Source organism: Topomyia yanbarensis, chromosome 3, assembly GCF_030247195.1.
Source record: "Topomyia yanbarensis strain Yona2022 chromosome 3, ASM3024719v1, whole genome shotgun sequence".
NCBI classification, from domain to species: Eukaryota; Metazoa; Arthropoda; class Insecta; order Diptera; family Culicidae; genus Topomyia; species Topomyia yanbarensis.
In genome coordinates this window covers 104,835,913-104,861,296 of record NC_080672.1, presented here as the reverse complement: position 1 = coordinate 104,861,296, position 25,384 = coordinate 104,835,913, and the positions used below count along the sequence as shown (strand labels likewise).

Below are 25,384 nucleotides of genomic sequence, written 5' to 3'. Positions count from 1 at the left end.
CACAGCTTGCTTACGATATATTGGACGGAGAGGTTGTGGTGGTCACTCTTTTTGTCGCTTTTACGACATCCGGCTTTCGATTTCCCTTTGATCCAGTTTTCCTAACTGTCGATCGACAAATGTTTTCCAAATAGTTTCAACACGTTCGTGACACACTCAACAATTTTACCAACATGACGTACGAGTAACTTCCTTGGATGAAAAGTTGGCAGCTGGCAGAAATATGTCACGTATCCAGCATCGCCGATTAGAACAAAACCTTTCAGTTGCGTTCGATTTATGAATCTCTGTGATTTCCTCTGTCAATTAAAACATTTCAAACATTTTGACAAAGAGCAATTTTTAAAAGGGCGTAGAATTTTTTGCAAGCAGCTTTTTTTCCAAAAAAGTGCTATTACTGTATTTTATACAGCAAAAGTATCTGATATAGAGTTATAGGAAATGAAAACTTCCGCACAAAAATATGCACTGAAAAAAATTGGCGCATTTAAAAAAAATACGATCGTTGTCCTACTGCAGCTGTAGAGCTAGAGTCTCGGAAGGGCTTCCTGTCAGAATCATTCACTACAATTGCAGACGAGACGAGAAATATCACCCACTAAAACACTGCTTAAGACCAATTGTAGCGGACCGTAATTCTGAATGTGATATTCTTTGTACGGCTCAGATATGTGCGAACGTAGAGACTTCACTAATACGTGTTATCATCGCGAAGGGCTCGAGCGTTGGTGTCTTAACGTGTTCGATCGCGTGAGCGTTTTTAAGTCGCGTGTGCTAGCGTGTATGTATCTATTCGCATATTCGCGTGTGTTCTTGGATAGTCACGCGCGGAACGTGAATCTAATACTTACCGGGTGTTCAATAAAAATGAGAATGATTTCAACACCTTTCTGTAATTAAAGTAAAGAGCGTGATTTTTTTATCTCCAAGAGAATTGCGCTCTGGATTCCCTAGAAATGGGTGGCATGGCTCTTTTCGCTCGGGTGCTGTCAGTTCAATCGAAGATGGCGTCGAAACAGCAACCATACCGCGAGCGTGTTGTGCGGTTTTACGAAACGTATAGTCATCGTGGAGAAAAGTTTACGGTACCACTTTCCAGACGAAAACTTGCCCGTTAGATGAAAACATGCCCGTGAGTACAGTTTACCGGATCCTGGCATCCCTGACCGTGGAGCGGAAGGCCGGTAGCGGTCGTTCGGCGAAGATAATGACGAAGAAGAAGAAAAAGAAATCTGCACTCGAAGACCCACTTTCCAGGAAATGACAGCTATTATTCCAGCAACAAGTCGGTCACACCCTTCGAAGTAAAATATAAGTTTAAGCATAAATTTGAAAAAAAAGTTATGCTGTACATCGCCATATTGGACAGAGGGATTTCAAAGTCGTAATTCAAGCCGAGCAACAAGTGTACTAGGACGAGTGTCTTGAGAAAATTCTTCTGCCTTTCTTAATGGGTTACATAACTATTTATTTTAAAAAAAACTCGAAATTTCTTTTATTACTTTATCTCAATGCAGAAGTCTTTGAGAATATTTTCCCAAATTTTCGTAGAGATCCGAGTAATATATCGCATGTAATTTTCATTTTTTCTAAGCGTGTAGATGAGAATTTTTTAATAAAATTTTTAATCGATGCTTTAGATTTTTTAGGGAAAACGCTCTTGAATGCAGGAAAAAATATTATTTATTCAACTAATTTATTCAACGAGGATTTTTCGTATACTAATGGAATTTTAGGCGTTTTAGGATTTTGGTTGATCTATTGGTCTTCAATCGTGATCACCGCAAGTCTTTTAAATAAAAAGGATTTTGGGGAAAAGATAATAACTCCTTCAATTATCAATATATTTTATAAAATAATGCTTGTTTTTTTCACTGAAAACTGTACTACCAAAATACTATAACTTTAATGTAATTAAATTATTTCTTTATGCCTTTACTTAAATTCGAACTTTATAAAATGTTCACTTAGTCACCGGTGTGTTATCTAGTTTGCGAGATCGCGGGCGTAGGTGTGCGTGAATGATCGCGAAGGGTTCGAGGGTGTGTATGTAAACGTGTTTGTCGCTAACGCTAGCATGTATGTAACCTCGCGTGCATATATTAGATGTTAGAACCATGTGGACATTCGCATATTCGCGTGTATTCTTGAATGATCGCGCGCGGACCGTAAATCTGATGCTTGGATTTTATGTTGTAGTACACATGCTATAAGGCATGGGCCTAGGCTGCTAAGACCGAAGGCATAGATTTCCGGACGTGACCGGACGTGCATTATCGCGCGAACATGGGCGTCAGTAGGTTCCCGCTTGAGACCGCGTTTACAAGTCTATTAGTGTTAAGACATTCACTTAATCACCGGAGTGTTTTCATGGCCAAGACCACGGGCATAAGTGCGCGGTGGATGATCGCGAAGGCCTCAAGTGTTTGTATGTTAATGTGCTAAATGCTAAAAGAGAGATTACCCATATCACTGCAGTTCTAGATCATGTCGCCATGGAACGAGTTTAATAATGGGTATGAGCGTAATTTTTCTTCGATTGGTTCAACTGAATTCATGGACCTATGCTACTAGGGTAGAGTATAAAAAACTTTCGAACGTGACCGATTTATGATCGCGCGAGCACATATGTTTGTAGATTCGCGCTTGAGACCGCGTTTATGAGTTTATATGTGCTATAATGTTTACTCAATCACCGGCGTGCTTTCATGTTTGTGAGATCTCGGGCGCAGTTGTGCGTGGATGAAGGATAAGCGTTTGTATGTAAACGTGTTTGTCACGTCTGCTGGCGTGTATGTAGCATCGCGTGCATAAACTCGATGTTATACCCGTGTGGCCATTCGCGCGTGGACCGTGAATCTGACACTTAATCTTTAGTACATGATTCGGATGCTAGAGGAGTGAGATTCCCCATATCACTAGTTTTTCCGGTCATGTCGCCATGGAACGTGTTGTCTAGTAGATATGAGCGACGTTAGTTTTAATTGGACCAACTGAAGGCATGAGTCTAGGTTGTTAGAACCGTGGATAGGGACTTCCGGACGTGGCCGATTTATAATAGCGCGAACAGCGGGTTGATGCTTGAGATCACGTTTGTAAATTTGTAGAAGGTTCACGTAATTACCGGGGTGTTTTAATGTTGGCGAGATTGCGAGCGTAAGTGTAGATGATTTCGATCGCATGTGCGCGTTTGAGATCAAGTTTGTGTTATCGTGAAGGCCACGAACGTTTGTACGATTAGAATGAGGGAATGTATATGAGAGAATATGCAATCGATTGTGTTAGTGAGTGATAGTATGAGTAGTGGAAAAGCAATCTACTAGAAGTAGAACGAAAACAGACTAAGGAAGCATAATAAACAACCCATGTAACATGAAATCAAACTGCTTAAAGTAGTATAAATGTCAGCAAATGATATTTATTTGCCAATAACGACAATTGGAATCTATTACTATATTGTCATACTATGCTGACCGGAATTGATTCACGAGCGTCGGTAAATCAATCGTACCTTGATTTATCCAATCCGATTTTCACGAATAAATCGAATCGAATTCTCGAATTGAACATCGGAAGTGAAGTGACCATCGAATCCTAGGAACACGTCCTCTATATGTCCCTCGTTTACACCTTCTTAAAAACCATCAATATACAAATTTAACTGCCCCTTCTTATTTCCTATCATTCTCAGAAACGCTCTCTTGCACCTGTACCATACACCCACGAAGGTTTGATGCGACTCCAAGGCGACACAAACATCTCTGTCGAATGAGCCAACAAACACGGGACCTACAAGACGAACATCACACGCGCAACTCAAATCGTTGCCAATCCACATCTGAGCCGTACTACGAAATCGAAACCTCTGCCGTCTTGAGGAGGACCACCCAGCGTCCCAGTACATGATTCTTCCATGAAGGCCGCCCGAGTCTGTAATCTATGCCGTTGATCTCCCGATGCCTGAAACTGAAAGTTTATAATTTTCTCCCCCCTGACATCTTTGTCCACCCTCCCTCCCCTGTCTCGTTGAAAATGCCCAACTCTACTACCACATAAAACTAACTCTAATTAATCTACCCGAATCTTTTTACAAAATTCAATCACGCCCTTTAGTTATTCCTACTTTTAAGATAGTTGTAAAATTATTTGCTTCAATAATCTCCCTGCTTAAAATGTCAAACCATCTTTCCATAAAAACTAAATGACCCCCGTAATCTTACGAAAATATAATTATTCTCCTGTGAATAGTATAAGATAGCTATAAAATCTCCTTAGTTTCATTAAAAAAAATCAATATGTAATCCCCTAGTTTTAGGTAATTTAAAATGTAAAACAAAACAAAATTGGCACCTTTAAGCTAACGCAAACGTGCCTTATCAAATAAACGAATTGAATAAAAAAAATCCTAGGAACGAAAAATTTGCACACGAGATAATAAATTACCCACTATTCCATCATTTACGCCAGTTCAGCATTCATTCCCTGACCAAGATGTCCCAGATAATCAGACAAAAACATGTACAGATAATTATATGACTAGCACATAACAATTTCACGCTAGTACAAAAATACAGTTATTACATTTTTTTTATTAACGACTAAGAGTGAGTCAATTTTCCCTTTTTATAAGTTGATTCGTATTTAATGCCACAATATCCTGACTCCTGCATGTAGAAGACAACAGGTTAAGTCGCCGGGAAACTCTAAGCTTGCTCATGTGAACTTATTCCACGCTTTTCTAAACTTTCTTCCTTCGAATCGTTGCTCTTCCTTGAGTACTATGGCTCTTAATATTGAAAAATATTTCACGCCTTCCAGTCCCTTGCTATATGTCGTTACAACATTGTTACTACACTCATACTAATAGGCTTTTACTCAACCTAGGGGAGGGAAGTTGAAGAAAAATCAACCAATTATACTAAAAAGCCCTTCTGCTAAACAATGATTCATCAATACGAATGAAAATTGGATTCTTCAAGAGGATAACGATTTTAAACAGCGAAGTAGACTGAGCAGCAACTGTAAGGATCAGAATGACGTCGTCAGTTTAGATTACTCTATGCAGTAAGGTGTAATATCAATACGTTTTTAAAACTATATTTATATATTCCTGGGATCCTGAGATTCCCCAGAAAATACCTTTTTATATTCCGAGTTTTAGGAAGTTAAAAACTGTCAGGAAGTTAAAGCTCGACTTACGAGTCTTTTCCTCTGGTGATCATAGTTTCTACCTACAGCTGCATCAGGTTAAAATGTACAACAACTTCCATTTGGCCGGAAGTGTACACAATTTCTAGTTTGTCGCAATGTTCTACTAAAATTTCTAAATGGGTATGGTTGTAGAAACACATATGTAGTTTTACAGGAAACTGTGCTGTTTTCAAAAACTCCGTCCATTGGAAATCCTCGTACACCTCATTACCAAACTCGCAAAAATCGCATATGACGTACACGAGTTCAGCACAACAAAATCAAAAAGTGAATAATTATTAAGTGAAATTGTCTGGGTTTATCATATCGACATGATCTTTCCAAAATTGAACTCCCAACCGCTCTCGCTATCCAACCCCGTTAGCAACGCCATTATCTCGTCAGTGAGGTACCTTAGCTCATCGTGATAAAAATAAGTTCCCGTGTTCGTATTAGTAGATTTTCCACACGGAATAGTTGGAATTTATTCCCGTTACAATCGTACACACAGTCGATCTAATGATTTTCCACGAGCATCACGCAGTACGGTTGGGCACGGTCTGTTGATTGAAAAACAGCGAATAATATTTATATTCACTACTAAAAGCTAGGGTGACTTGCCAAATTTAGTTCACTGCCGAAACAGCATCATCGGTCGAATTCATTTCAATTTTTATAACTATTTTTCCGCACTGCCGATGTCCGAACCAATCTCTAAAAACCACCCTACTTTTAAATGGTCGGTGTTAAGTCAGACCGGATGAAGTGACAATATATTGGTTTCGACAAAACCGAGTTTAAAGTTTGAATCGCAGCATCCTTTACGTTATAATTGGAAATTAATGTTTGCCATAATTCTTGATTATTGTTACATATTTCAAATCTGGCAAGAGTCTAATGTAGCTGAAGAAATTCTTTATTCAGTGCTATCATTATCTCATTTTTTGATGTTTTGCTACTTAGTCCGGTCTGACTTAACACCGACTAAATATAAGAGTTATAGATCCACTTAGGCACAACAATGCGCATTTCCTTCCGCATATTATTCAGCTGTGGCTTTTTGCATTTTTTCGTTTCATCTTTTCGTTTACAGATGGCAATGTTAACAATGCAGCCTTTGAAATAAATGTTCTCAATACCATAACTGTTAGTTAAACAAATTTTTTAAATGTTTTAATAACGAAACATCGAAATTAATCGACCCTATTAATACGATTGGTACAATTAATTTCAATGCCTGTCATGTAAAACAGTCTAAATAGACAGTGCAGTGCACGTTGTCGTGAGGCACAAATCCCTGACTATATAACGTTCCGTTTGAGCCACATTATTCTGATTCCAGATTCTAATTCTTGCACGTCGCTGTGACGCATAATATGCCTCTGCGTTCGTCATTTGACCATAAACTGAGATTTTGAATTTGGTAAAGCAAAAACTGAGTTTAAAATTTGAATTTATTTTATTTCTGCAAAAGAAGAATTTTCGTGGTAAAAATATTGGGATCAATAAAAAAATGTACTCACAATGTAGGTTCACCAAATGCTATAGGTTCTTCATATATCTTAAAAGGCACACAAATGTGTGCCTTGACTCGTAAAATCAGATTTAGGGTTAAGGTAGTGTCAATTTGTGTATACTATTTCAATCACACTCTCACAAATGCATTTTTAAACATTTTTGGGGATTTACAAATGTTTGACATGACGTCCTATATTTTTAGTATGGCGAAGTGTAGTAAAAATATTATTATTGCTTCTGTGCCAATCTAAGACAACATAGTGAAAGATGCCAAATCCAGTCGAGAAAGTATCGAGTCTTCGTGAGACCCCAAAAAGTCCAGAAGTTACTTTTGGACGCTTGCATGAAGATTTGTCCATTCAAGGGCTAAGGCGTGATGAAGAACTGAATATTTGCCACATCCACGAATCGCTTGCCAAACAAGGATTTTTAGCGAATGTCGGCATCATTTTCTTCCATTTTTTGTATAGCTTCTTGTGCCTCCGTGTTCTGATTGTCGCTCTTGCTCGGTGCCTTTTGAACTTTGTATACGTACTGTATAAAACATTTCATTGTTTTTGCTAAAAATAAATTGAAATTTTCATCGAAATGTTTAATTGGTGTTTAAATTTGTTCAATAACATTCTCGTCATGCATGATATCATTTTCTATAATTACTACAACTCCGCTAGGTTATCTGATGCTCTTTAATCATATGGGAAAAGGTGCCATACGCGATTCCAAGCTGCTACTGATCAATTGTTACCCACACGCCAAAGAGTTACAACAATTGAGTGTGACTATTTTTCGGAATGTAGCCTTTAGAATAGTTTTGATTCGTCCTAAATAGTTGGACCCCAAGATCCCGGTGCCCCTGACCCTGGGCCAGTGTGACCATGCGTTTAAACGGTACTGGTAGCGTTCCCGTTTTTGATTTAACATCTATCTCGTGGCCAAGTCGATCGATGCTATATACTGATGAGACTAAATAAGTCGATGCAAATGTATGACGAATGATTAATTTTTAATTCATTAATTCATCATTACAAATAGTAACTTGATTACCTGATTCTAAATGAATCATAACACTGAAGCAGATTCCGAAACAAGGGCCAACACAGCTCAAACCACCCCATTGGCGAGTAAAAGTGAACTGAGCAATAACACGGTTGCCGCCATTCAAAAAAAAAATAGTACCCAGCTGTGAGTATAAATTACGCTCGGTTGTCGGGAGTGACCATTTGGACTGACGATGATGACGCGCTGTTTAAAACTGCCACACCTCTGTCCATCCCGTTCCCTAGGATTCCCACTAATCTGCCATTTTATAGGAGCTATACTTTAGTGGGTGTCGCGGGTCAGCCATTCCCGAGAGTACGCTTCGAGGACAAATAATGTAGCTAGCTACCACCATCGGTGTTGTGAGTGCTTGCAGTATGAGTATGAATGTTTTTGCTCTAACTAGCATCACCATTCACATTAGCAGCAGTGCATTTCCCGACGACGTTCGGAAAGCGTTTTCACGACACGGAACTGTTGGAGCAGTTTGTTTACATTTTTCCATAAATAGTTTTCATTGATTGCTGGGAACTAACGTGGAGCTGGTAGCACGCGCGTAAACAACAGTCTACCGGGGATATTGTGTGGCATATGGGTTCGTTGTGGACATTTTTTTTCTTTCTGTCGCGTCGGTATCTTTATGGATTGAACAAAGATTATGTCGTTTCTGTCCGGTGGAGTGGTACTTGACTCGTTGATCTATAACATATGTGTGTGATCAATAAGTTTTAGCAACGAGTTTACATCATGTCTGACGCACACGTGCTGTTATTGTTGTTACATGCAAAGGCTGAGAGAGTAATGTATAGAACAAACTATAAGTTACCGACACGTGTAGAGTTCGCTCATCTTATTGCACTAGATTCTTTTTGGATTACATTTTCGTGCATTTATAAAGTATTTACAGTAGAAGAGGGATCCTTGAACGAGCATTCGACAAGTTCTCAAACATTTTACACCTTACCAAAAACAATTATATCATTTTTGAATAAGCCACGTCGATCTAATTTTATCCAGGCTGTAATAAAATTGGCTTTATTTTCAATCAAATGCTTAAATAATGAAAACCACCACCTGACAACCCATTTTCATAACGAAGTCAATTCCATTCCAAAGTATACAAGAATACATATTGCAATGGTTGGCATTGACCTAAATCACTTACCGCACCTTTGCCGCGACCCTTCCCCATTTAATTTGCGAAGTCAGAGGGGTGATCGGTGATTTCTGAGTGCGGTGGTTCGCATCTATAGCTAATCATGACCAATGTTGCTGCTTCTACTGCGAGTGCATTCATTTATTCAAATTTCCCGAACATCGTTTTCCCATTTGGATCGCTTGGATGAAACCTATGCTGTTAACACAAACGACTTGCATACGAATTTAGACTCGCATACGAGAGAGAGAGAGAGAGAGAGAGAGAGAGAGAGAGAGAGAAATGCAATAAAATTACTACTGAAGTGCAGTCTGCTAATGTATGCGAAGGTACTTCCACACTTCGTAATGAAATGACAGTGAACTTGATAGAGAATCGAATTCGGCTTCGCGACTACACTAGTATATAAATAAATGCCCTGGATGGATGGATGGATGGACGGACGGATGGATTATGTCTAGTCTCAATTAGTGTGATTGAATTCAATAGGTTTGCATCGATTTCAATGAGATGCTTCGTTTTATTGTATACCGGTTGGAAGAAGGAATACTCTGATATGTGATTAGTCGAATGAAATATTGGATTAAAACAGAATAGATTTTATTTAAAATACTCATGATTGCGAGAACCACAGAGGCTCAATGTGAGAATCGTTGTTGTGGAGACCGTGTATACCTCGGCATGTTCACTTTTGTCACGGGAAGAGTATTTGATTACTGGGAATGGGTGAAAAATAAAATAAATCTGCTTTCATCGTCATTAGTGGCACGGTCAGTGCATATCTTGAAAATCTTTTCGTGTGCTGATTTCTCTGGGCAGACGGCTGCCGAGAATTTATGATAAATTTATAATTTGTTGATTCGTCGTTAAATCGGAAATTCTCCGTATGTAAAATATACAACTTAAACTCCGGACAGCCAACTGTCGAAAGTGTTAGTTATGTTTAATGGAATCGAACATTTTTCAAACCGCATATTAACAATTTTATTATTCACTGTTTCTTTATTTCGACAAAATGCAACAGCCCAAAAGGAATAAAATATAATGAAAAGCGATTGCCTTTACTGACATTTGTGAATATACATACATATTCGTAAATTGAATTAGTTCGTAAAAAAGGAGGTCGCCATTTGGGATTTAATTCGTGAAAAAGTATACTTCACAACTTTATTGAAATTCCTTTTGTCAAAACAGTTCACAAAACTATTCAAAAACTAATCTTTATCAAAGTAGTAGGTAGGTATGATTATATCTACGGTTGTTTATGGATGAAGTACATACATATGGATATGTACTTGAGTCCAATTGAAGTTTATGGGCATCAAAGAACCCTCTGAAATAAAAAATTACGATCTACAAGCGTAAATAAATAACAGGTAAGCAAGTAACAGGTTGAAATTTTTTTCCTGTATAATCCTTGAGATGCATTAAGTTAAAAATTATTTATAGTTATAATAGTACCTAATTTTTCTCCATTAGGGAGAAATACAGCATAGTGCATATTGCATTGGCTTGCTAAGCCAAACCAAGTTTAGATTTCATTAATTTTCATCATCTGAGCTTCTTTACGGGACATCACGCAGGACATCTCAGGAACACAAATAGTGTTTTCGTTTTTGGAGCTAGCGTCAATCCGGCGCTAGCTTAGTTTTATTACTAAGATAGTGTCGGATTCTGATGAGACGCAATCGAAACGTCAATTCCACAACTAATTTACTTGAGATTCATATTATCAAGTTCAATAAAGTTTAAACTCCAACGGATGTAACAGGTCAACTAACTACATTTTAGCCACAGGTCTAAAGATCTACAAGCGTTGCCACTGCTATGAATGGCAGATAAAACTAATCGATTAAAGGAAAGTGTAGTGAATCCAGAGCTTCCCGTAATGGAAATCAGTTTTAATGCTATATTAAAATTCAAGATGGCGTCTTTCGGTCGAGCAATATTTTTGACTACAATAATATGAGTATTTTTGGAACGGGCTTGATGAAAATTAACGAGTAGATGATGAAAATTAAAGTTCGACATCGTTTCTAAATCCAAGATGGCGACTTCCGGTTGCGTAATGTTCTCGAAACCCCTAATAATATGAATATTTTCAAACGAGATTGACGAGAAGATGGTGAAAATCGATATTTAAAAATCCAGGATGACTTCCGGTTGACCAGTATTTTCGAAAAGTCTTACAATGTGAGTATTTTTAAAATAGGTTTGACGAGTAAGTGCCGGAAACCGATGTAGCCGCTTCTTAAAAATTCAAGATTGTGATTTTCGCATGAACAATATTTTGCATAAACCTCACAATGTAGTTATTTTCGGACAGGGCTGACAAATTGATGGCGGAAATCAGCGTTTGGCACGATTTTCCAGTTCTCGATAACCTTAACTTTATGAATATTTTCGAACGGGATTGATGAGCTGGGGATGGAAATCGACGTTTGGCGATATTTGAAAATTCCAGATGGCGACAACCGGTTGAGCAATATTTTACGATAACCCCAACATTATGGATACTCGGCGAGTTGGATTGTTCTTATATATGGCATACGGATGTTGTTGTTTTCAGACGTCTGGTGATATGCGTGTTGATTAGTGCTAGTTAGATTAGGAAATCTACAAATATATCAATTGCCTACATTTATCAGACTTAGAAAGCCCTAAATGTTTCGTAGCCAGTCATCAAACATCTAATCTAGTTTGTTTTTTAATAGTCCAATTGAATGCAAGGACCTAGGTTTCTAGGACCAAGGATGTGGCGTTGAGGATTTATGATAATTATAGGAGCATTATCATGCTTGCGAGTTCGCGTGCATGGGCATGCTTGAATGATCTCGTTTGCGACTGAATTTGTATTATCGCGAAAGACACGAGAGTTTGTATCTAACCGTGCGTATTCTTTTTATTGTTTGAGCCTTTATAGGTATGGTCTTGTTTGCGAAAGACTTTGCATAATCGTAAAAAACTGAAGCGTTTGTATGTAATCGTTCGCGTTCTTTGTATCGCCTGAGTCTTTGTTTGTTTTAGCTCGTTTGTAATTTCACATGTACTAATGCGTTTTTGTCGATATTCTCATGGGCTGTATATGAAAAAGTATGGATGTATGGGATAAAATAGCAGTCGCTAAAAATAAAATAAAATAAAGCAAAAGAAGCAACAAAAAATAATTAGAAATATATTCGATGACTTCAAATGTGATTACGTTGTTCATAAATCACAAGTTGACGTTATTTGATGTGCCGCATGATATGACAACATAAAAGATTTGGTCCGAAGAACCGGATTCTGCAATATTCGAAATCGGCCGTAAAGTGTCCGTGTGTGTCCGAGTGGCTTCGAATGTTATTACATTATTTAGAGATCATCATATTAATTTAACTTAAAGTGCCATATAATAGAAGTATTCCCAAAAAATATTTGGTGCGAAGAACCAGATTCCGGAACAACCGCAACCGAACATAAAGTTTTCCCAGGTGCTTCCGAAATGTCCAGCAATAGTCTATGAATACTCAATTTGCACCCTCATCTGTTATCCATGATAATCTGTATGGTATAGGTCCCGTAGAATCGGTTCCAGGTTGACCGAATATGACCAATATGTGCTCAAAATAATATCAAACGGTTTGCTTGAGCTTGAGCTTGTGCGACCACCCCTGGCTGCTACTCCGTTATCGATCGGGACTAGCTGAAGTTGCACAGGGAATCAGTAGATAATTATGCTTGGGATTAGCGAAACATCTTTCAATGTGCAGCTCCTCGTAATCCTAGTGTTTCTGATCAATACCGACGCCGGCCAGGCCCGAACGTAGATCGCGGAAGGAAAGGGAAGGAATTGTTAGTCCGATACTTGCTTGTGCTAGAGGCCGTATATACTACTGCGCACTCCACAAGTATCACGGGAGGAGGATATTTTTGTTAGTAGAGTATAGAAGTTGTATATACTTCTTCTTTACCGACGCCAGAGAGGTGACTCCACTACCTGGACTAGATATCGATCCACCAATTTCATGGACCGGGGACCAACGGCTTTACTTCCCTTCCGAAGGAAGACGTGACCACAGATTTTTTCACCTCAGAAAAATCTCAACGACCTCGGCTGGAATTGAACCCAGGCCAACTGGAATGAGTGGCGGTCACGCTTACCACTCAACCACCGGCGCCGCACAGTGGGACGGAATCAAAAAAAGCCGGACATTGATATTTGCGACGAAACTATTGGTTATGGCACTTTGATGTCTTCGGAAAGGTTTCTTCAATTTTTAAGTAGTTTAATATAATGTTGGAAAATTTTTATTTAAGGGGGTGTATACGCAGATAAAAAAAATAACTTTGCAAGTTGTTGCCAAAATTGATAGTCATGTATGGAAAGTTTGTAGACGAAATGATTTTATGAAATGATGTCCTGCCAATGATCTCCTTCGTCATTGGATGAACAAGGTAATAATATAACCGAGTATTTTAAGCAACGAAATACCTTGTTCATCCAATGACGAAGAAGATCATTGGCAGGATACTGATGACTTATGAGCATGTTAATAACAAAAAAATTTACTTTGAATGTCGGAATATATGGAATGAACTATAATATTTCAAATGTTTAATAATTTCGCATAATAGTTTATTTTTCATGCTTCATAATACCAATAATTTATTGAAACGCTAGTCTATTTTACCCCGCATTATTCCAAGGATCCTATTAGATCCCGCTATGAATATGTATCAATAGGGTATTTCTTGCTGAATATCAAAAAAATAAATTTAGCTGCTACTACCTGCTACTCTACAAACCATAGCCCCTTAAAGTTAGCCCAGAAAAACCAAAAAAACAGACATACACCCTACAAACGAAGAGATAGCGAGTTGATCTATTTCGCAAAAAGGTGTGTTTTGAAAGCATCAACAACTTTCTAGAACATCGAGAAACTGTAAAAAATCAAATAAAAAAGTTACAATGAAAAACACTTTTTAAGGGGGTATTCCGACATGTACTTCAATTTCACCCAATAACTTTTTTCGATTAACAGATAGCCATTTCGCTACTTCAACAAAGTTTCATAAAATCATTTCGTCTACAAACTTTCCATACATGACTATCAATTTCGGCAACAACTTGCAAAGTTATTTTTTTTTATCTGCATATACACCCCCTTAAATAAAATTTTTCCAACATTATATTAAACTACTTAAAAATTGAAGAAACCTTTCCGAAGACATCAAAGTGCCATAACCAATAGTTTCGTCGCAAATATCAATGTCCGGCTTTTTTTGATTCCGTCCCACTGTGCGCCGTCGTCAAAATAATATCGAACGATTTGCATGTATAAACTATAATATGATGTGATGTGTTATGAAAGCACCATCAGTGCAAGGTTTTCCCAGAGTATTCGAGTAGACTTACCGTAGCCTCGAAATTGTTTATCAGATAACCTTCACATTATTACTGTTACTGAGGAGAGGTCAAAAAGGATAAGGCGGATCTGCAAGCAGAGACGCTTACGCGCATTCCTCAGGAATAAAATATTCTTTTACAACAATAACATCCGATTAAATAATAATAAAATAAATTTCGCTAAATGTGCTTAAACTCACCAGATGTTTTATTATGAGAAGGGCGCGTCAAACTCATATCGGATCTTCTGAGTGACTTGGACTAGTTATTCACGTGCCCTTGTCCAGTCTTCAATTTGTATGATACCCTGATTCATCCAGGCCCTTCCACATTTCATTTGTTACCCACAATTTAATACAAAGTAGATAGACAGTACACAATGAATATAATGAACTAAACAAGTACACCCAGGTTTTTTTTACGCGGGGGATACGTACCGCGTAAAAAACTGCGTTAATTGCAAAATCCGCGTAAAAAACCGCGTAATTGGAAAATCCGCGTAAAAAAACCGCGTTAATTGGAAAATCCGCGTAAAAAACGCGTTGATTCGAAAATCCGCGTAAAAAAACTCTCAACAAAAGAATATTTTTGGAAGTTTTTTTTTGCGCGGATTTCGCAATTAACACGGTTTTTGCAAAAAATATTCTAAGTCCTTTTGAATGCAAAAGACTTCGAAGATTTTCGGAAAGATGGAAGAGACGGGTCTGGAAGACTCCTTATGGCCCATACTCCAACAATATGGGCGCCTACTCTTCAAGACCATTCCGAAAATACCCATATTGATTGGGTTATAGCGAATTTCGCTAAACCGGAAGTCGCCACCTTGGATTTCAAAATGGCGCTAAACATAAATTTCTGGTACCTACTCTTCAAGACCATTCCGAAAATACCTATATTGATTGGGCTATAACGAATTTCACTAAACCGGAAGTCGCCATGTTTGATTTCAAAATGGCGTCAAAAATCAATTTCTGGCACCTACTCTTCAAGACCATTCCGAAAATACGCATATTGATTGGGTTATAGCGAATTTCGATAAACCCGAAGTTGCCATGTTTGATTCATATTGATTGGGTTGTATCGATTGCGCTAAACCGGAAGTCGCCATCTTTGATGTCAAAATGGCGTTAAAAATCAATTTCTGGCACCTACTCTTCAAGGCCATTCCGAAAATACCCATATTGATTGGGTTATAGCACATCGCTTCGATTGGATGTTTTATCAATTACATCACACTATCAATAATCTCAAGTTTTGCAACTATTAGATTTCAATTCTCTGCTCTGAGTGCAGTCACGACGCACCGCCCCACTATGGGAAGGTTTCATACAAACAGGTGGCCAAAAAGTTTTTGTCTCATATTTTTTCGCGAAAAGCTTGTTTGAGTTGTTAATAATGAACGAAACTCATAATGGACGTATCCAGGTTTAAAAACCTTAAGGGGAGGAGAAGGGGCAGAGGGGGGGGGGGGGTTGGTGTAAAGTATTCAAGGCAATTTTTTTTTTCAAACAAATAAAATAGAGGCACAGAGAGGTTTAGTCAATTCAATCACTTTCCATAAAATGATGCAGTATTTGAACAATATTTTCTTAAATTTTCATTGGTCAAGTGACAGTGAATTTCCGAAGGCACCTCGGAAAAATGCGGTGTGCATCATAACTCAAAATCTACTGGGCCAATCGTTTCGAAATTTTTCACAGTTCTTCTTCACATCATTCTCCAGGTAACTACAAGACCTTTCGATAAAATTATTTTTAAAACTATTTTTTACAAAAAATGTTAGTAGTTCTTTTTAGCTAAAATGGGACTTTGTCTTCAAAGTGTTACAAAAAACTCAAAAAGCGAAAAAAGGAGAAACTCAGATAACATGTGGTTTCTAACCCTCAAACTAATAGTAACAAAGAGAGAATGCATGTCGCAAAAAAGACATAAATATTTCAATTTATTTATAAAATACAAGTAAATAGAAAGTAGTTTGAAGTGCTTAGGCTATTTAGTGATTATTTCAATGTTGAAATGACCAATGAGTTTTAAAAGAAATGTCGCTCTTTCAGTTGATTGCTATGCCAATATATTTCTTCATGTTTATAGTTTGCGATTAATTGTTGTTTCATTTGGAACTCTTGTTCCGGAGATATAGCATAATGAATCCTATATAAACTAATATCACGAAAACGAAATAGTTAAAACTATCAGAATAGGTATTAAAATACATTTTTTATATTACGAGTGGCCAAAAAAAAATCTTGGTTACAAAACCTGCTTTTGACGATTCCGGGGCTCATTATTATAAGCATGAACATTTTTTAATTTACAAATCATGCTACTTAAAAATTTCAAATATTTGGTTACATTGATCGTGTTAACGGTAAGTTGGAAATTCCAGTACAACTCAGTACCATTTATTGCTGCACAGTAATGTTGAATAGCAAAAATGTAGTCAGATGAATTATCTTTTCAATAAAAATTGTAGTCCACGCTCATTTCGTTGTGGAATATGCAGCACTCAACCGAAACATGTACTGAAGTATCCTTTTCTGGTCGACTAGCTGAGACTGCCTTTAAAACTTCAAGTGATGCGTGCTCAGTTTAGGGCAAATTCGGGCAACTAAAATCTTCGCTATAAGTTAGAAGATGCATTATTCTTGCATTCCCCATCGAGAATTCCGGGGGACATTGGGGGACTTTTTTTCCCGGATCCAATTTGTGGATATTTTAGGACTTTGAATTGTTATTTTTCATATAACTCCATACCAATGCAATATATATGCATTTTTAATAATATAATCACAAAGCTGGCATTCTTAGCTTTAAAATGGCATATTCAAACATATGTTTCATTCAAAATTCAGCAAAGATACGAACAGTTGAAAAAACGCGCGTGATATTCCTATTTTTCAAAATTTTTATCTTTAGACACCCATATACACAGTTAAGTCAAATATATTTCCGAGATACTCTGGGAATTTCTTAGCTAGAGTATATATAAACATTCAGTATAGAATTGGTTTGAATTTGAGTTGATGCAATTTTAGATTTTTGGCCACATGCCTCCCCATAGTGCGCCCACGGACCAGACATTATTCAACCAACTTCTCAGCTTCTGTTCTGAGCAAGATAAAAAGGTAGTCAGATTTCAAGACCTCAATAATTTTAACCTTCCCAATTTTTCCCAGCTGTACACAATTGGTATTTTGTTGGCAAATCATTTAAGGGGGCAACTGGTGTGAAATACTAGACGCAGAAGACAAACTCTAAAATATTGCTACTTTTTTACATACTTTAGAATTTTCAAAAGCGACAATTTTTTTTTTAATTTTTGTTTTTAAACTGAACTTAGTATGTTTTGGTTTCATTTAACCGCAGTATCAATATTACCAACTGCGGGGATATGAGGTATATAAGGTATATCTACATATTAACAAAATTATTAAAAGAACGTATCTGATACTGATCATAGAATTGACGATTGAACATGTCTTACAAAATTATACCAAATTTCGTAAACTGTTCAAGACAACTCCAATAACTAACATTTAACTCAAACTACCACCTATCTATTCTATTATTCCCGAGAAGCAAACCGAACAATGCAGTACAGCAGCAAGGAGCCTCGTTTCATACTCGATAAATGCAATGCCGCTCATTAAAATTCAAGGTCTCCCGTACGAGTTAAAAGCCCGTCGGCAAGAAATCGACTGGCATTCGGTAGCCAAGAGAGACCAATTTCAAATCCACAACATATGGCGATAGAAGAAAAAAAATAAAACGCCGTGAGCCGTTTATTGGGCTATCATCAAACCACCAGTAAAAAAGAAAGCAAAATATGTAATAACAAACGAGACTTCCACGAGCAGCAATTTCATGTTTGAACGGACCACAGGTACACAGAAATATCACTCTTTTGTCCCAATTTAAGAAAACAAAATTTGTGCGGAACTGCCTGTTTATATTGATTGAAAAGATTATTTTTGGTCTGATATAACTCATTCTCAAATAGTTTGCTTGCTCTAAACCTTTTTCTAAAAACTACTTTTGAGCTAAATGGTCTGATTATTATTAGATATAATTGCTTCTCAATACAAAAGAAATATGGTTCATTTGAATCGTTGGCGGTCGAGCAAAATATTCTACACACATTCTGTTTGAAATTGATCCGCGGTTATTTGTATGGTTGAAGAACCACCAAAATGGTATCGCCTCGAAGCAGTTTGCGTTGGCAACTGTTGATTCTAGTACCATTGTGGTACAGCAATATGTCGGAAATATGTACACCAGTCTTGAAGGTAGACACAACGATAATGTAGCAAAAATGTTGCATCAACGTTTCCGTGACGGTTGAATTCCGCAATTTCCCTGCTGCATACATCCGGCAAAGGCTGTTTTCCAGAATACCTCGATGTGCCTATGGCAGGTATGACAGCTGATTTAAGAGCCACAAATAGACTCCAAACGAGTGGTAAATTTGTCAAAAATTGTGAATTGAGTCAGCCCTCACGGGTAACGGAAACTTGTTGATGTGATTGTGATTGATAGAAAGGATTTCAGTGGAGTTTGGAGGCTTGGTTAAAAATAAAAATGATCAATTTCACACGAAACCAAATAGTGAACTCGCTCAAATTAAATTGAATCATTTCACAGCGCGGGCAATTAATTTAAAGATGACTGACAAAGGGACAGTGCGTTCGCCGACTAATAAATTAAATCATTTGGCGGGCTGGTTAGCTTTGTGCGCTTAGCGTGCCAACAAGATCGGTAGCTTGATCGCTTGCCAGAGTATCAAACTGCGTAGTGGTACAATTCAATTTGAATGGAATTTAAACGGCGTCCTACGAGCCTGCGGCAAATTATAGCTGTGTCTAATAAATTTAAATTGAGCTTTGCTGCGAGCATGATCGCATTCGACGATGATTTGAGTGACACTCATTTTAATATGAACGAAATTGTTTGGGAAATTTCGGCCCGCTTTTATTAGTTATTCCTGTCATCGTGACTAATCTAATGTGATACCATACGATACGATACCAGGGGTATATTGCAAACGGATTTTGTAAGAGGAACCAAAGGATTATCCAAACCATTATCAAAATTAGAAGCAAGTAATCAGAATTGAACGTTGTTATTCTTTTAAGTTTCACACTATCGACACGATATGCGATGGAAATCATAGGACTGTTACACTTGAATGGCTGGTGTCCAAAAGGGGCTAACCCACATTTTTGCCGAAATTGACATTTTTGCATTTTTTATAGTGCTAAGTAATCCAAGTAATTTGAAAATAATTTTCAGATTTTTTGCTATTGCCAGTCAAAGTATGGAGGTAACCCCAGTACTAGCTGGCGTCCAAAAGGGTTACCCCAGCATTGAGTTTTATGGAAATTGAAGAATTCTCGTTGGATTTCCGAAGTTTTAAGAAAAAGTAGTCTATCGATTCGCAATCAGTAATTTTGATGTTGTAGCTCACATATCGGCGAACTCGATATACTGTTTTTAGTTGGATTGCATTGTATGTTGACGTTTCGGCCCAAACAGTCGTTCCTGAAGGTGAGAGCCGCTCACACACTCGCTATGTATGGCTATTTTCTATCTAATATATATTTCTTGCACAAATGTATATTATTAAGTGAATTTTTTTCGAAAATTCCAGTGAAGGTGTCATGTCTCTACATTGATAGTTGACCGAGCAATAAGGGATTAACCCATTTATGCCCATGTTGTTTGTGGACAACAACGTTTTTAATCAGCTAATGACTGTTGATTAAGGAAAAATTCCCTCACAAAAACATGTAAGGCTAATAAATGTGACTATTGCCTTTCCAGTATTAATAGTTTCAATGACCAGCTCTAGAACTGTAGTTATTGCAATTAGTCTGATTGGATTCCGATGGAGCAGTGCTGCCAGGAACAGTTTACGTTGAAGACGGAAAATGAATTTTTCATATATCTTCGTTATGTTGCAATATTATTGAAAATTGATAAAACTTATCAGTTTGGATTATCTTTGGCTACATTTTCCACGGAATTGGACTTAAATATAAATATTCTAGGAGAATTGCATTGAGCATTGGAAGGTCAAAATTGAGCAGCTTCTAGCACTGCGAGGAAAGCACCTATCTTTATGAAAAAAGGCTTTTCGTGTTTCTTGACCCCACTGTTTTAAAGGAAAAATAGTTTTGAAACCATACATGCACGAGAAAAAGATTGGGCATGAAAGGATTAAGACAAAAACGGTACATTGTTGTCGGAAAGTTAAAAAACGTGGAATCAATTACTATCTTTCGTAATAGAGTTATGGTGTCTTCGGAAAAGTTGTTGTATGGCACTTAGCGATTTATTTGGTTGAATCATATTAGTTAGGAATTCGGGGTCCTACAAAGTGGGTACCTTCAGAAGATATATTTACAATTACCTAACATACAACTTTGCCCTAGATACCAGATCGGAAAACTAGAAGTGGCAGGGTCATTAGAACAGGCTTAATATCTTACGAGCTTAACTTTTGTCTTCTGCTAATGAGGGTCGAGCTTATTTTTACACTAAAAACAATGTTAATATGGAAATGCGGAAGTTCTTTCCATTTCCTGTAAAATGAAATATGTGAGTTAACCCCTTTTGGACGTCAAACATTCAATTGCGTTACGCGTACACGTATCCTCTGACATATTCATGAAAGACGAGATTCGTGGAATCCCGGATCGCATACTACCGCAGCTAGAGTAAATTTCAAGAAGTCGACAGCAAAAAGATGTTTCATACTAACGGGTCAAATCACAACGGCTCCATTGGCATGCATCTTGGAGCGACGGAGAGTTAGGACGGTAGCTATATTCTATCAACCCGGTGTAATCACTGAAACCTTGGTTTAGAGGAATGGATGTGAGCCGGGATTTCATTCGTGTGATTGTGTAGTGATTGGACATGAGCCGAGTTTGACGCTCATTTCCTACGTGTTGGGTTCGCGAATAGCGCTTGTGGCGACAGTTATCACGATATCGAACATATTGTCTGGGCGTGCGCCGAGAACTGTTCTACCAGATCTCAACTAGCAGATTCTCTTTGGGCCGGAAGAATATCACCCAATATCCTGGTTAGAGATGTACTGGGAAGACACGACCTTCTCTATATGTCCCTTGTATACACCTTCCTAAAAAAATGTACAGATTTAACTGCCCCCTTTAATTTCTTATCATTCTCAGAAGTGCCCTCTTCCAACGACGGTTTGATGCGACCTCAAGCTGACACGAAACATCTCTGCGACTGAGTCAACAAAAACGGGACCGACAGTACAAACTTCACACACAACCAAGGTTGCCACTATTTTTCGAAGAAAATATGGCAGTTTAACTAAAAATGTCTGGCAAAATCTGACTGCAACTTCAAAGTCGTCGAACATTTCTATATATTTTAGTCTTCATAGCACGTGCATCATACTATTTATGTTGTATCTTGGCCAAATTTCCAACATTTGTGTGTAACAAGTTCTACAATATAAAAATCTGGCAGAATGAGACGTTTGTCTTTTTGTCTGGAAGCTGCAAAAAACTTTGGCTGTTCCAGATAAACCTGGCATAACGGCATTCCTGCGCACAACGCGGTGTGTTGCCGATCCGCATCTGAGCCGCACTACAAAACCTCTGCCGGCTCGAAGAGAACCACCCAGCGTACCAATACATGATCAGGAATCAGAAATCAGTCGCAACAGGCTCAAATGGAACGTTCCCCATGTTGATCAGAGATTTGTGTCTTGGCATGATTTGTTTTTTCATCATTTCCCTGATAGGAAGGATTGGGGAAGTGGTAATGTTAGTGATAAGGAAAATAACGACAGAGAGAACATAGACAATGCGGAAGTATTTTTCACTCCCAAGGGTATAAACACACTTCTCGAAGAGTGGGTGTATCAACACCCCGAGAGGATATTGAGATAACAAAACGACAGCACTTCCGGTGAGTTATTGTCATTCAAATTCGGCGTAAACCGATTCAGGTTTATAAACTTTCGCCGTGACTTTTTGGAAGCCATAGTTTAGTTGATAACCCTTTTTCGCCAGGAATTTCAAAGAACGGTTCTCGATGCTGCAAAAACACTGTTGTATTTTCACTGTAATCAACTTGCTTCACAGAACTGGCAGGAAACTGCCAGCGAACCAGGATAATGGAAATAGCCTCATCGTAACATCAGTACTCTTAAAACATTTCGTGGGATTCCACTTTGAAACAATAACAACTGGTTAGAAATCTATTTTAAACACATTTAACACTTCCAAGTTAGTAGACTTATCCGTCACAGAAACGCTGATTTTCTTGCCACAGGAACAGATCCCTTGCCAATTCTTTATCGAGAAAACAATTTTGAATTTGCCTGGAAACTTGCCGCAAGTGAAGCAAAGCAACCTGGCGCAACGGATGCACCCGTTTCGAAGCTGCAGCAACAAATAAAAAGCAAATCATTTGTTTTCGTTCTACCCCATTCCCAGCATGGATGCTTTTTTCGAGTGGCTCGTGACATCGGGTTTTCATCAAATTTTTTATTTTGATATGATCTCCCCACAATACAATAATTCTTCGGATAATCATTTTCACTGCTTATTAGATATCCGGTAATCGCAGAGGAGCTAGTGTTTACTAGCAGGTTAACATCACAATTATCTTGCTCCGGACAAACCAAGCCTAGGGGCTGTGTTGCATCGGGCGGTAGAAACTAAGAATTGTTCCAATGCGTTCCTGTTCCCTTGTCGTATTAAGCGACAAAAACTGGAAAACTTCTTCATTTCCTGCATCTTTTAGACTTTGTAATTTTGTTTATTAAATTAGAATTTTTTTTCTCTTATATATCTTCTTATCTATTCCTAATAAGTTTGCTTGCTTCTCTTTATAATAGCTGGTTTTTTTTATCATGCAGCTAGTAAGTAGTATGTGCGTCATACAAAGTAAGGTTTTCACTCTAAGGCCGCTCATTTTTTTTCATATTCTCATCGCGAACACAATGCATACCTTTTTAGTTGTAGGCTCAGTTTGTTTACTATTTTTAATTACTTTTTCTAGTTTATATATTGACTCGCTTGTCTTCTATGAATATATCATTTGAAGTAACTATATTCCTAGAAATTTTCTCGCTATTCGTCGTTATGATATTCGTATTGTTAGGCACCTATTGAGTCTTCTAGTGGCCGGACGCCCGGAGACTCCTAAAGTCTTGAATCGAACGCGAATGCCAGCACAATTTTCAATCGATCACCTATCCCAATCTCCCTCTTCTCGTGGCACTTGTGGCGTACGCGTACGGCCTCTAGTAATCATAAGTGTTGGACTAACATTTCTCTTTTTGCCGCGTTCTACGTACGGTCTTAGCTAGCGCTGGTATTGATCAATAAACAACTTTGGATTACCAGGAATTGATGTGCAAAGGCATCGAACCATCATCACGAGATTACACAAGCTTCTTGGTTTTGCGGACGACATCAATATCATTGGTAGGGTTGCAACCTCTGGGTGACGCTCTTATCCGGAGATTTTCACTGACCTTGAATAGGCTTCAGGAGAAACATGAGTATGTACTGATTGGAAAATTCCCAAATTGGGTGTAGAATTTCACTACCCCGGAACCGCAAAGAATCCAAAAGCACCTGCCACTATCGCTGTGGAGGATAAGCCGAACGAACATTGCTCTCCACCACAGCTAACATGAAGAGGAGAGTGAAGCATCAAGATGTCGGTATAGTTTCATTTCATCGCAGGGCGTAGAGATTCCGGTTATCCATCGCCACAGACAGATTCCAACAAAGGAGAAAAACTCTCCCGACTGGCCAACAGTTACGGACACTGCAGGAGCAGCCAACATTACCACAGAAAGAACTCGTTTGTTATAGTACTATAAAAATAAAAATTAGTTGTCGTCTCGCCAGACCCGGAGGAATTGATATCAAACACGGAGCCCCGAAGATCAACCCCAAAAACCGGAGTCTCTGGGTCAAACCCGGAGGGATGGCAACCCTAATCATTGGTATTGATCTAAAAACAATAGAATAGGCGAGGGAGATGGTACAAGGCGGTCGACGAATTCGGCAAAATAGATTTGGAGAATGGAGCAGACACATGAAACACGATCTGTACCAAATAAACAAACATGCTGCTCAGCAGAGAATCGTTCTGTAATTGGCACTCGTTACTTGTTGACAATCAGCATCTCCAAATAATCCAAAGTCGAAAAGATTAGAACAGCGATTGCATTGACGACACACACACTTGTCAGCATGTATATATAGTTGTTACAGCTCGTTGTTCATGCGTCTGTGTCTTTTTCCAGGCTTCGGTTTCTGTCCATTATAATACCACGAAGAAAGCTTGCACGACTTCTCTTCAGTTATTAACTAGTTTATCAAATAATAATAGCTCGCGAAATAATAAATTTCGATCAATTTACCAGAACGTCGTAATTAGAAAACTCGAACACACTGAACATTTCAAACAACTCATCTCTCGTCATCTACGTGACAATTAATCAACTTCAACGTCATCATGCGGGTGATGGCGGCGGCGGCGGCTTTGTATATGCTCCACGCAAGGCAAACGGTTCCGTTTATACAAATGGTATTAATTAAGCAAACACAATAACCATCATCCGAAAGAAGTTGTAATCTATCCTATTCATGATAATAAAATCTTCTTGGAGAGCGATTCGATGCAACGCCCCGATTAGTTGCCTTGAACAGACTTCAAAGCAAGCGATGCATGCAGTCGTAAATTCCAATGAAATAATGTCCCCATGCAATTCCATTCTTTGGCTTGATTTGCGTTTTGTCGTCTGATGCTGCCCGCCCGCTAAGGTTAATTAGGTCATTGTGATAGCGCTTCTTTTAGTACACTTTGTGGTACTTTAAAGAATGCCTCCCGTTGCATGGGGTAATTATGATGCATTTTCCAACTTGTTGAAATATTGACAAATGGTTCAACTATAAAAAGCAATAGATTGTTTCACTAACTACAACCCGCTCTCTCACATTATATTTTTTACATACTCAGTTTGTTCCACTTAAAAGTGCGCATCCTTATAAAGGCACAAGAAATAAAAAACGTTTATTTTGGCCCTTCAC

General features: G+C 38.1%; 1 protein-coding gene across 1 annotated transcript in view; it reads right to left on the bottom strand.

Annotated features, from left to right (window-relative positions):
* LOC131693203 (solute carrier family 12 member 4) overlaps nucleotides 1-25,384 on the bottom strand; it is a 666,250-nt gene that overhangs the window by 586,630 nt on the left and 54,236 nt on the right. The gene's annotated exons all lie outside the window — the stretch shown is intronic.